Consider the following 14,403-nt stretch of genomic DNA (forward strand, 5'->3'; position numbering starts at 1 on the left):
TCTAGAAATGGGGCAGAAAAGGTACAAGATGATCCTGAAGCATCTTACCGTGCCCGGAAGCAAGGCAGTGCTTAAAAAACAAAGAAAACACCCACAACGATGGGGGTATATTGAAGGAGCACAGAAACCAGGTGAAAGCATTCTGACTGGCCAAAGCTAGAACAATTTGAGGAACAAAATTAAGTACTGTTGTAGTAAAAGACATACAATCCCATACATACATACCTACAATCCCATATGGTCCTAAATCACTGAAAAAATAAACAGGAAATGTGAGTTTCCCATCGCTGCTGTAACAAATGACCACATTGTTACTGGCTTATAATGACACAAATTTATCTTGGAGTTTTCAAGGTCAAAAGGCCAAACGGGGGACTCCCCTGGTGGCGCAGTGGTTAAGAATCCGCCTGCCAATGCAAGGGACACGGGTTTGAGCCCTGGTCCGGGAAGATCCCACACGCCACGGAGCAACTAAGCCCGTGTGCGACAACTACTGAGCCTGCGCTCTAGAGCCCGCAAGCCACAGCTACTGAGCCCGCGTGCCGCAACTACCGAAGCCCGTGCGCCTAGAGCCTGTGCTCTGCAACAAGAGAAGCCACGGCAATAAGAAGCCCGCGCACTGCAAAGAAGAGTAGCCCCCGCTTGCTGCAATAGAGAAAGCCCACGCACAGCAATGAAGACCCAAAGCAGCCAAAAATAAAATAAATATATAAATAAATAAATGTATTAAAAAAAAAACCTCCGGGCTTCCCTGGTGGCGCAGTGGTTGAGAGTCCGCCTGCCGATGCAGGGGACACGGGTTTGTGCCCCGGTCCGGGAAGATCCCACATGCTGCAGAGCGGCTGGGCCCGTGAGCCATGGCCGCAGAGCCTGCGCGTCCTGAGCCTGTGCTCCGCAACGGGAGAGGCCACAACAGTGAGAGGCCCCTGTACCGCAAAAAAAAAAAAAAAAAAAAGTCCAAATGGGTCTCGCTGGGCTAAGATCAAGGTGTAGGCGGGATTGAGTTCCTTTAGAGGATCTAGGGGAAAACTCATCTTTTGATAATTTTTTTTTTTTTTTTATGGAGGCCACCTGCACTCCTTGGCTCAAGGCGCCCTCCTTAATCTGCAAAAAGCAAAACAAAACAAACAACAACAATAAAACCCACCAAACAGTTTAGCATTTTCCAGTCTCTCTCTAACTCTGATTGTCTTCTGCCTTCACCTTGCACTCTAAAGGGCTCTTGGGATTCCATTGGGATAATCCAGGAAATGTCCTTATTTTAAGGTCAGGTGACTGTCATCCTTAAGGGCATCTGCGAATTGAATTCCCTGTTGCTGTGCATCATATCATATTATCAGGCTCTGGGGGTTAGGGAGTGGACCTCTTGAGGAAAGGGTGGCATGACTCTCCCTACCACTGGGGAGAGAAGACACACCTCCCATGCAGAAGCATTCCAAATGATTTATGGAGATCCTCTCCCTCAAGGCATTGGAGCATGAATCTCTGCTCCTTGGGTTTGGCTGTGCATGCTGACTGCCTTTCAGAGATTCTAAAATTCAAGGAGGAGAAAAGAGTCACTTTCTTTATTTATTTAAAACATCTTTATTGGGGTATAATTGCTTTACAATGGTGTGTTCCTTGCTGCTGTGTAACAAAATGAATCAGCTTTACGTATAGACATATCCCCATATCCCCTCCCTCTTGCATCTCCCTCCCACTCTCCCTCTCCCACCCCTCTAGGTGGTCACAAAGCACCACTGAGCTGATCTCCCTGTGTTATGCGGCTGCTTCCCACATAGCTATCTGTTTTAACATTTGGTAGTGTGTATATGTCCATGCCACTCTCTCACTTCGTCCCAGCTTACCCTTCCCCATCCCCGTGTCCTCAAGTCCATTCTCTAAGTCTGCGTCTTTATTCCTGTCCTGCCCCTAGATTCTTCATGACCATTTTTTTTTAGATTCCATATATATGTGTTAGCATACGGTATTTGTTTTTCTCTTTCTGACTTACTTCACTCTGTATGACAGACTCTAGGTCCATCTACCTCGCTACAAATGGCTCAGTTTCGTTTCTTTTTATGGCTGAGTAATATTCCATTGTATATATGTGCCACATCTTCTTTATCCATTCATCTGTCCATGGACACTAAATCACAGGCAAGGTCCTTTTTGACTCACCTCCTAGAGAAATGGAAATAGAAACAAAAATAAACAAATGGGACCTAATGAAACTTCAAAGCTTTTGCACAGCAAAGGAAACCATAAACAAGAGGAGAAGACAGCCCTCAGAATGGGAGAAAATATTTGCAAACGAAGCCACTGACAAAGGATTAATCTCCAAAATATACAAGCAGCTCATGCAGCTCAATAGCAAAAAACGAGTCACTTTATGATGGAGAAACCTGACAGATGTGACTTTGGCCAGGTGATCAAGGTCAACATTCACAGGGGTAAGTCGTACTGAGAACATGCACCCTTGATATGATGCGATGAGGACACTTGACGTCCAGGCTTCCTTCCCCAAATTCACAACCCCAGTCTTGTCATGAAAAACGTCAAGAAAAAAAAAAAAAGCAAAAACCAATTGTGAGATACTCTACAAAACACCTGGTGAGAGCTCTTCAAAAGTGTCAAGGTCAGAAGAAACAAGAAAAGTCTGAAGCTGTCATAGCCAAGAAGAATCTAAGGAGACATAATGACTAAAATAGAATGTAGGATCCTGTGACAGAAAAAAAATAATAAAGGATATTTGGTAAAAATGAAGGAAACCTCAATAAAGTATGGACTTCAGTTAATTATAATATTTCAGTATTGGCTCACTCATTATAACACACGGACCAGATGTTAATAAGAGAGGTATGAGGTATATGGCAGCTCTCTCTACTGTCTTTACAATCTTTCTTGACATGTGAAACTCCCCTAAAATCTAAGTTTATGAGAAAAAAAAAAAAGAAAGCAAAAAGTGCACATCACAAACCTTCGTCTGTAATTCCCAAGGATGCTTCGAGCATCCCAATGTACGATATCCATGAAAATACTTTGAAAATATCTCGCATTTCAAATCCAAATGGGATTTTGCTTAAAAAAACATCGTGCCTTCCACGTCATCAGCCTTGAGTCCTGTAGAAAACAAGTGATTATGATTCGCTTAATGCTAACACAGCACTCTGCTGGCACCTCCCTGATCAGGGTCTTCCTCTGCTGAGTGGATTTGGTTGCCCAGGAAAGAGTCTACATACACCTGCCATCCTTGGGGACTGTGGGGCATATAAGTGACACGCCCATGTAATTGTCATGCAAGGCATAGTGTCCTCAGGGACACCCACGAAACATTGCTGGAACACATGAATCGAGGGGTGGTTTCCTCCTGTGGAGTAGACCCTGGGGTGCATGCCATACAGCTGCTGGTACTTGCACTGGGCGTTCTGAGGTTTCCAAAGTTAGACAGTGAGTCCCAGGAGGGAGATTTAGATGGATCACAGCCTCAGAATCTAGTAAGAGAACCTGGGAGGCAGAAACATGCAGTAAATACTTGGGGAGCCATTAAAACAACACCACCTGGCACTCATATGAGCCAGCGCTTACGAATCACTGGCTGTGCGCAAGGCAGCGTTCACATCTTACTAGGGAACCAGTAGATTCTTAGGCAAGGTATTTCTGGTTAAGTGATTCTTTTAAGCTCCCCCTTCAGAAAGTTCCTGACGATTGGATTAAAGGAAAGAGTATAATGCTTTCCTAGTCTTCATTATTTTAGGGTGTAATCCTGATAGCGTTTTGCTTAGTCACTATAAATATTTGGGTACTTCATATTCTGTGTTGATGTTCCCATTTTTTTTATTCCACTCTAGTCACACGGTAGTTAGTAGCAAGTACAGGAATGTTAATTTTCTATAACACAGAAACAAAATTAGGGTGTTAATAGGAAAAGGAGGCATGTACTTTTAAGGGAAAACCGTCACATTGGCTTTGGTTTACAAATATCAAGCATGCTGGGGAACCAGACACATTTCTGATCTAAAACGACCTCTTTGATGGAGGTGTATGTTGGGGTGTTAGGAGGCTGTGTGCCAGTCTGCGTGTACACATGGCTGAGTGTGTGTGTGTGTGTGTCTGTGTGTGTCTGTGTGAATGTGAATGAGTGCTCTGGTGGTGCAGTGGCAAAGAATCCTCCTGCCATCGCAGGGGACATGGGTTCGAGCCCTGGTCCGGGAAGGTCCCACATGCTGCAGAGCAACTAAGCCCACGTGCCACAACTACTGAGCCCACGTGCCACATCTACTGAAGCCCGTGCACCTAGAGCCCGTGCTCCACAGGAGAAGCCACCGCAATGAGAAACCCGCGCACCACAACAAAGAGTAGCCCCCGCTCGCCGCAACTAGAGAAAGCCCGCGTGCAGCTGTGAAGACCCAACACAGCCAAACAAAAAAAGAAAAAAGGGTTGAGAGTCATTTCCCTTAAGTTTGTTTTCTGGTTGACATCTCTGTTGTTTATATCAGTACATCCTTTAGTTTCTAACTGAGCAGAACAAGGGACAGCTCTATGGTGGCCAGTCACTAAGTTCAAAAGTGGATGAAGTGGCCGTAGTCCTTATCTGAAGTAATGACGATCATACATTCCAAAGACTCCTCGGTGACTTTGTGATTCTTAAAAAAATATCTATTTCTTGGGGCCTTTAACTGGGGTCATATCATTTGCATCTTCTGGCTCCACAGGGTCAGGCATTGAAGAGTGGGATGATTTTGTACAAATCTAGACTTCATTTGATTCTGAGGACGTGATTGCCTGCTAGGTCCCCATGTTAGACGCAGAGTCAAGGAAAGCCAAAGACAGCTTGAGTGATTTGCCTGGTAAAGATAGACAAGCCACTTTTGAGGCAGACAGTTTATTCTAGTAAAAGAATAAAATTAAAAATTTTATTAAAATTTTTAATTTTAATAAATTAAAATTTATTAATTTAATAAATTAAAATTTATTAAAATTTAAAAAATAAATATTTATTTTATTGAAGTACAGTTGATTTACAACGTTATGTCAGTTTCACGCATAGAGCGAAGTGATTCAGTTATACATACTTATGTATCTATCGTTTTCAGTTTATTCTTTTACCTAGACAGAAAAAGGAGAATAAGCTGAAGCTTCCAGTTCCTCGTAATTCTTGCCCTCCACACCAAAAACTCACATAGAGATTTCACCCATTATCAGTGGTGTGTGTTCTGGCTACATAAAGAAGCTTTTGATCACAGTTAACACTAGGAAAACCACGGAAAATCTTCCAGACTCTCTTGGCAAGAATGTGTGTGTGTATTCTCTCTCTCTCTCCCTCTCTCTCTCTCTCTCTCTCTCTCTCTCTCTCTCTCTCTCTCTCTCTCTCTCTCTCTCCCACACACACACACACACACACACAGGTTTATTGTTTATTTTTTTTTAGTACAACTATATTTCAAGAGGTGTCTCAGGGCAAACCAAAGCCAATTTCATTTTCAACACGCTTTTTCTGAATAAAGATGCATAAAAAACGTCAAGCATAATTCAATACTAAATTAGTTCCAGTTTTAAATACATTGTCATTTAATCTCAAACTCACAGAGACTGTTAGGGGGAATACATTCTATCAGGTAAAAGTGCTAATAAAATTGGGGGAGATTGATGTAAATCTAATTGGATCTGTCTATCATTCCTGTGAGCAGAAATATTTCAGTAGCACAGTTCATAACAAAAACTGCTTATGGGGGCTTCCCTGGTGGCGCAGTGGTTGGGAATCAGCCTGCCAACTCAGGGCACACAGGTTCGAGCCCTGGTCCGGGAAGATCCCACACGCCGCGGAGCAACTCAGCCCGTGTGCCACAAGTACTGAGCCCACAAGCCACAACTACTGAAGCCTACGCTCCTACAGCCCGTGCTCTGCAGCAAGAGAAGCCACCACAATGAGAAGCCCGTGCACCACAACGAAGACCCAGTGCAGCCAAAAAAAAAAAAAATGCTTATGGAAGTCTGTGCAGTGCCCTGAGATTTTAATAAGAAGCATAGACATATATCAGACACCTATAAAGTTTTAGATTTATTTTGATTCCTACCAGGCAAAGTGTGAAATCAGTGCTTCCTAATTCCAGCTAAACAAGAAAGGAAAATTATTACTCATATTTTTCTCCATCTGCTTCCAAAGCCAGTCAGAGAGAAAGTAAACATACCCCACCCACAAAAAGAACCCACTGCGCTTACTATTCCCATTATTGCAGTGAGGCATTTTGAAGTGCCAGAATGTTAGAAAGAATTAGACCTATTTTTACTGTAATCGCAAAAATATGCCTTTAATTTTCCTGAAATGACAATCCAAGGTAAATTAAGCGGCAGAATTCTTTTTTTCCTTTTCTTTTTTTAAAGTATAGTTGATTTACAATATTGTGTTAGTTTCAGGTGTACAGAAAAGTGATTCAGATATAGTATATATATATAAACATCTATATTTTTTAGATGATTTTCTATTATAGGTTATTACAAGATATTGAGTATAGTTCCCTGTGTTATAAAGTAAATCCTTGTTGCTTTTCTATTTTATGTATAGCAGTTTGTATCTGTTGGTCCCGTACTCCTAGTTTATCCCTACCCGCTTCTCCCTTTGGTTACCATAAGTTTGTTTTCTGCGTCTGTGAGTCTGTTTCTGTTTGACATACAGATTCACTTGTAGTATTTTTTAGATTCCACATATAAATGATATTATATAATATTTGTCTTTCTCTGACTTCACTTAGTATGGCAGTCTCTTGGTCTATCCATGTTGCTGGAAATGGCATTATTTTCTTCTTTTTTATGGCTGAGTAATATTCCATTGTATACATGTACTACATTTTCTTTATCCATTCCTCTGTTGATGGACAATTAGGTTGCTTCCATGTCCTGGCTATTGTAAATAGTGCTGCCTTGAACACTGGGGGGCATGTATCTTTTCGAATTCGAGTTTTCTACAGATATTTGCCCAGGAGTGCGATTGCTGGATCATATGGTAGCTCTACCGTTAGTTTGTTGAGGAACTTCCAGACAGTTTTCCATAGTGTCTGCACCAATTTACATTCCCACCAACAGTGTAGGAGGGTTCCCTTTTCTCCACACCCTCTCCAGCATTTATTGTTTGTAGACATTTTGGTCATGGCCATTCCGATTGGTGTGTGGTGATACCTCACTGTAGTTCTGATTTGTGTTTTTCTAATAATTAGTGATGTTGAGCATCTTTTCATGTGCCTTTTGTCTATTTGTATTTCTAGAAAGATTCTTCTTAAATAAATATTTGCTTTGTGTTGCCTGATGCAGATTTTCCTGAGTAGAAAAAGCCCTTGTTTCTTTTTCAGAGCATCTGTTGGCCATCTGTATGTCTTCTTCGGAGAAAAGTGTATTTAGGTCTTCTGCCCATTTTTCCATTGGGTTTTTTGGTTTTTTGTTATTGAGTTGTATGAGCTGTTTGTATACCAAATCTCAGCTTTTTAAATCATCCTTTATTTAGTGCATGGTGCTTTGGGTTGGAAATCTTGAGTGTCCTCAGCTGGGAGGTTCTTGTGTCTGGGATCAGCTTGCAGGTCACAGGTGCCCACTGGGCAAGGTCTTTCTCAACAAGGATGCTCATCTGTGCTTGACCGACACACGTGGATTATGAACTCCACAGGTATGAGGACCTTGGGGTCCCAGGCTTGGAACTGGTCCATCATCATTTTTTTTCTGTTGGAAAAACAAATCATAAAACCTTTCAAGATCCAAATGGTGGGAACACAAACTCACAAAATCACAGGGAGGATTGTAAAATTGGGGAACTTTTGCCAATCAACTACATCCTGTAACTCCGTGATTCTATATCTCTTTATATATTCTGGGGCAGAGATCTTCAAATTCAGAGATAGCTTTCTGAACTTTTTTTTTCAAAGTATAACTCTGCTGATGACTTTAGGGCCATAAATTTCCATACACCCCCCTTGTAGGTGTTGTTTTTTCTAAGGCTTTCTGGTCACCAAAACCCTTCTCCCACGTTATGAAAGAGTGGCCTTCAGGGCTAATCACAAACGTGATCTTCCTGCATTGCCATGGCATGTATAAAAAAAAAAGAGATAAATCATTCCAAATGCTGGTTTCAGGGAATCACTTTATTGAAGGTTCCATTAGACAAGCTTCCCAGATGTACACATATTTTTGTTAGTCATGTAACTTGGTCTTGTTTAGATATTCTGATTTCAGGGAGAAGCAAACATGAAGGAGTAGGTCAGCTATGCTGATTTCTTCAAGTGCAGAAGTTGAACTTTTCTGTAGGTGCCAAGTTTTCAAGCGGCACATACATTGGATGGACCCACAGATAAAATGTTTCATGTTGCCTTTGAGATTCACTGTGCTAATTAATGTGAACGTGGAGGTTAGAGCATATGTTATGATTCGTGTGTGGAGAGTGTGGACTGAAAAATGCACAACCTAAAAGTTGAGAATTACGTTTTCTTTGGCAGACTTTCTGAGAGCTTAAGTGTGGGACACAGCAACTCAGATAGCTCTGAGGGGCTGCCCCAAAGAGGTAGGGGAGGAGCCTGGATGTATAGGAGTTTTTGCAACAAAGACCAGGTAGTCAGAGCATCAAAAGATGACTGTTAATTAATGAAAACCAGACATCTCAAGTTAATGGATTTAGCATTTTTCTATGTATGGGAAGATGCAAGAGTCTGGGCTGACTGAAGTCATTCCTTTGATATCCCATTAACTGTCTTGGGCGAGTTTCCAACTTGTCTCCATCCTGAATCCCATCTGGATGCCAGTGGCTGAGGGCTTGATGGCTGCAGCATCCTTTGTTTACTGATATGGTAGGCGACATTCTTCATCCACAAGTGTTTATCTCTGTTACAGCCCATCATCAAGGTGTAGGGGTGACGGAAGAGGTATCCCAGTGGGGTTCCTGCCCTGCTTCCCTCTCCTGGGGTCTTGATTGCCCCTGTTCCCCTTCCCCTCCCACTCAGAGCAGCCCACCTCCTTTGCTTATAGAAAGTGAGCCCTCACCCTAGCTCACCCATGCATGCTTACTTATTGGTGCCCACCACGTCCTCAGCAAGCAAGCACCTTCCCATCATAGACAACTCCCAACCAAGAGAGTAAATGAATGAAGACATTCATCAGCCCCATCGGAGTCATCCTGTGCAAGTCGATCTCAGATAGGAGTGACCTCCTTCAGGGTGGGTGTGTCTGCCTTAGCTGCCTCTCCTCGCCTGGCCGGGGCCAGCGTACTTGAAGTGTCAGTACACGTTTGCAGGAGGAATGGGTGTACCAGTGAATAAACTAATGAGGACAGCTTGAGGTGGGGCAGGTCCCAGTCAGTTCATTGCTGGAGTGAGCCCCAGGGTATCTTAATTGCTTGCTGGTCTCCTACCAGGATTGATTACATTAAAGAAGTATTCCTCTGTGGCCCAGTGGCTAACTAATCAATCACATCTGTGATGGCCAAGAAAGCATTTCTCTCTCCCATACCCCAGTATACAACTTCCTCTGTATGGAAAACAATGCATTTAGCCAGACAGGCTCTTTTTAAGATGTTTCCTTGAGATAACAAGATTAAGAAGGACTTGGAATTTGCCCTTGGAAGGGACCGGAAAAAAAAAAAAATAAGTATGAGCTGATAAATACATTTTAATAGGATATCTTGCATTAAGAGCAATAATTGGAAAGGTTTTTTTGGGGTTCTGTCATTTCTTTATATTGTGTAGATAACGTGATCACATAACACCATTGGTGACTTTATTTCATGATTTGCATACTTTGATGGCGCCATAACTTAATGTATGTTAAAAAGAACATTTATAAAAGTAGTTTCCTGCCTCAAAATGTTAACTGCAGCATCTAGAAGTTTTCCATAGACTTTTATTTTCTCATTGACTCTGGTTGGTCTACGTTTTCCGAATTGTCTGCAAAGGGTTCCTGTTACATTTATGATACAAAGTACTATTTTAAATAGTTTGACTTTTGAAAATGATGTAGATAAAGCACTAAAAGGGAACATCAGAAGAACAGGTATAAAAAACCATGGACATCCTTCAGGACTTGGGACATTGAGATCTTTTATTTATAAAATCATATTTAAATTTTAATAATGGAATATATTTGTTTGAAGTTATTTCAGTATTCCCTTTAATATTTAGAGCCATTTCCCCACTGAGGTTTGCTGGAGATGCTAATTATTAGATGTAAAGGAATATTGTTCTGCTCTTTTGGGGACCAGGAGAAAACTCATGGCCTGTCTGGACTTTGAAATGCCTTTTCAGCAGCTGCGGGATGGGTTTACTCTGGAATAAATTACAGCAGAATCTTTTTCCCTGTGTCCTCCAACACCTGTGTTTACATAGTTCATGATTGTAACTAAATGAGATACTCAAGAGAACTCAGTTGGTTTTTAGGCCATTTAATTAGCTATAATTGAGGGAACAAATATTGCAGCAGCTTATGGAAAAAAGAACAAAAGGGTGGGAAATTCAATATACCAAGAACATTAAAGGCGATATCTAATTATGTTTCTGGGTTAGACTCTGCTCTATAAAATTAATTTAAAATTGTAGTTTGGCAAATAATGTCCAGCAAAATCTCAGCAGGTGTTTTTTGCTTCCGTCGACAAGCTCATTGGAACGTTTGCCTGGAGTGGCGGAGCACCTAGAAAAACCAAACTATCTTGAAAAAGCAGAAGAAAGTTGGAGGACTTGCCTTTCCCTGTTTCAAAACGTACTCTAAAGCTCGGACAGTAGGGTACTCATGTGGATAGAAATATCGAAGGAGGGACTTCCCTTGGTGGCACAGTGGTTAAGACTCCAAGCTCCCAATGCAGAGGGCCCGGGTTCCATCCCTGGTCAGGGAACTAGATCCCACGTGCCAAAACTAACAGTTCACATGCCACAACTAAGGAGCCTGCCAGCTGCAACTAAGACCAGGTGCAACCAGATAAATAAATTAAATAAATAAAATAAATATTAAAAAGTAGAAATATAGAAGGGGATATAATTAAAGAGTTCAGAAATAAACCCTCACGTTTATATGCAATTGACTCGCAAGAGTAGTGTCACAGCAATTCACTGAGGAAAGAGTGTCTTCAATACGTGGTGCTGAGACAATTGAATAAAGGATGCATTTCAAACCTTCCCTCATATCATATGCCAACATTGACTCAAAATAAATGAAAGGTATAAGAAGTAAAACTTTTAAACATCTAGGAAAAAACATGAAATCTTCAGGGCCTTTCACTAGGTGGAATTTCCTAGATGTGATATCAAAAACACAAGCTTTAAAAAAAAAACCAGTCGGTAAGTTAGACTTGGTCAGAATTAAAAAATTTTGCACTTCAGAAAACACCATTGAGAAAATCAAAAGAGAAGACACAGACCGGGAGAAAAGATTTGCACATCATCTTTCTGGCAAAAGACCTGTCTCTAAAAAATATAATTACAGTTCAAGAGTAAGGAACAAAGAACCCAATTTAAAAAACGGGGAAAATATTTGAATAGCCATCCCGCCAAAGAAGATAGTACAGGAGAAGATCCTTGGTGTGATTAAGTCATTCGCGAAATGCAAATTAAAACCACAGCGAGGCACCGTCTGACACCTCTTAGGATGCATATAATCAAACAGATAATAACACGTCTTGGGTAGGAGGTGGAGAGAGTGGAACCTGCATATACTGCTGACGGGGATATACGGTGATACAGCTGATTTGGAAAACAGTCTGTCAGTTTCTTAAAGTACTAAACATAAATGCGCCATGTGACATAGCAATTCCACTCCTTGATGTACGCCCAAGAAAATATACATCCTTAAAAAATATTGCATATAAATGTTCATAGCAGCGTTATTCATACTGGCCACCAAGTGGAAATAAGACAGATGGCGTGTCAGTCAGCAGATGAGTGGATAAACAAAATGCGGTGTAGCCATACAGTAGACTTATTCATCTGTATGAGTAATAGGAAGGAAATACTGATGCAGGCTACAACACGGATGGACTTTGAGAACATTATGCTGAGTGAACGAAGCAAAACACGAAAGGCTACATACTATGTGAATTTATTTATGGGAAATGCACAGAAATGGCAAATCTAGACCAAGTCACCAGTTGACTAAGTGAGACCGAGGTTACGCACATGAAATGCCGGCAGTTGCGCACCAGCAGTCATTTTGGGGTGAAGGAGATATTCTAAAATCGGATTATGTTGCTAGTTGCACAACTCCATACATTGACTAAGAAAACAATCCTTGAACTTGACACCTTGATGAGTTGATTTTATGATTTAAAATTATACCTCAGGAGAGCCTTTAAAAATCACACTTGGTTGAACAAAGGAGTTTGGTAAAGAGTCAAAGAGACTACCCTGGATTACCATTTAATCAGTGATGTATCTAGGTTATACCAATTTTCAAAGCACCGTCAATCTTTAGAACGTCTTCCTCCATCTTTGGAGGGAAGTCTCCTTGAATACTGCCTCTCCTCCTGCCCCCGGGGAGAATTTCAGATTACTCAAACTTCACGCACTGAGGGTGAGCCTGAAGACATTGAGAATTGGGTCTTGGGAAAGAGCTCTGGCATTTAACTCACCCCAGACCTTGTAGAAAGGCCTTTGTTTGGGTTTGAGCCAGTCCAGCGATCATGCGCCTGAGTTTCCAGCTGCAGCCGGGAAGACAGAAGAGTTTTATAAGAAGAAAATCCAGAAGAAGGCAGGGATATTAGGACAGGCTCGTGGGAAAGGCAAAGTCCAGGTATGGAGTCCTAATTAAAGACCTTTCTTAATGCCGACTGCTGTGGGAAGGCTGGTGCTCAGAAGAGCTGGTCAAACTTTTTTATTTTTTTTTTGCGGTACGCGGGCCTCTCACTGTTGGGGCCTCTCCCGTTGCGGAGCACAGGCTCCGGACGCGCAGGCTTAGTGGCCATGGCTCACGGGCCCAGCCGCTCCGCGGCATGTGGGATCTTCCCGGACCGGGGCACGAACCCGTGTTCCCTGCATCGGCAGGCGGACTCTCAACCACTGCGCCACCAGGGAAGCCCCCGGTCAAACTTTTTAAAGGGGCACATTTTCTAGGAGGGAATCAGCTTCATCAGACAACATTTTCTCTCCCCTAATCCACTGCATGTGTTTTGACTACACCTTTATTTTTCTAGTGTCTTCTCTTTTTTAATGAAAGAGGTGACCTGTTTCTCTACAAACATAGAAAATCTTCAAAAAATTGAAATGTTTTTCAGAAATGAGAAGGATTTTAGTTCTGTCATCCGTGTAGCCTGTTTCTCTGAGAAGGGCATTTCTTATACGCTTCTTAACATGATTTTGCCATAAATTCAGCCCATGAGATAGCTTTGAAATCAGTTTTATATTGATAAACTCTGACCAAAACAGCCCAAAAGACAATGGAGCTAAATTGATGAGATTTTTTTTTTTCTTTTTTAGTTTGTTTTAAGTTCTTTCAGCACAGTGGAATTCTTGGACGTGAATTGATTTCCATGTTAAGCTGATGACTATAATAGGCAGACACGTTTGTGTCATGGTACCTTCTAAAAGATGGGACTTGAACGTGCTGTAAGGAAAACAGGTGGTCCCCTAGAAGACTCCATTCTACTTTCAAGTAGATGGCGTGAAACTGGTAGTAGGCTTGAGTTTCAAAGGGTCTTGGGCTTTTCTTTTCCAAGCTCTTGTCAATGACTTTAGATTAGATTGGTAACTTGAAATTGTCTACAGTGGGAAATTTAAATCTCAAAAATCAACAAACACAAGGGATCCGGTTTCCACCTACCATCCCAGTTCTGTTTGTTTATCCACATGAAATTGACCATAATCAACCCGTACTGAGCTATAAAACCAGCAACGGCAGATCTTGGTTTCAAAATATGTTTAAGCCCCTCTGAGCTATGTAGAACTGAAGGAAGCTTTCCAGCCACAAGTGTTGTGGGTGATAGTGACTAAATTTCCTCTCCCTTAACCCATGTATCCGTGGAGGAAGGCAAAGACCATTTTAACTGATGGCCACAATTCGAGTTATCCAGAAGTGCCATAGGCATACCTGTGGGCTGTGCCTGTCTATAAAAAGAAGGCAGTTGAGCTAATTAAACACCTCAAGTGGTATTGAATGTTTTAGCTTCTTGTATCTGGAAAATAGAAAAACCAAAATGGCACACTGCATACGGAGAGCATAGGAGAGTTTTGTTTTTTACCTTTTTTCCGTTTTTTTTTGGCGTGGTTAAGGGACCCTCTGTTCATTTTGCCTACATGGAAATTTCAAGGCGGTTTATGTTTCAGGTCATCCAGGTAGGTGAATTCATTTATTTATTTATTTATTTATTTATTTATACAAATAAAAATAACATTCAAGCAATATTTAATAAGTGTTTCAAACACAGAAAAAAATTATTTATACTGTTTTATCTTGACTTCAGAAATACTT

General features: G+C 41.5%; 1 protein-coding gene across 2 annotated transcripts in view; it reads left to right on the forward strand.

Moving 5' to 3' along the window:
* Positions 1-14,403, forward strand: part of NLGN4X (neuroligin 4 X-linked) — a 291,389-nt gene that overhangs the window by 148,839 nt on the left and 128,147 nt on the right. The gene's annotated exons all lie outside the window — the stretch shown is intronic.

This window comes from Monodon monoceros, unplaced genomic scaffold (genome assembly GCF_005190385.1).
Source record: "Monodon monoceros isolate NGI ecotype Baffin Bay Population unplaced genomic scaffold, NGI_Narwhal_1 Super_Scaffold_22, whole genome shotgun sequence".
NCBI classification, from domain to species: domain Eukaryota; kingdom Metazoa; phylum Chordata; class Mammalia; order Artiodactyla; family Monodontidae; genus Monodon; species Monodon monoceros.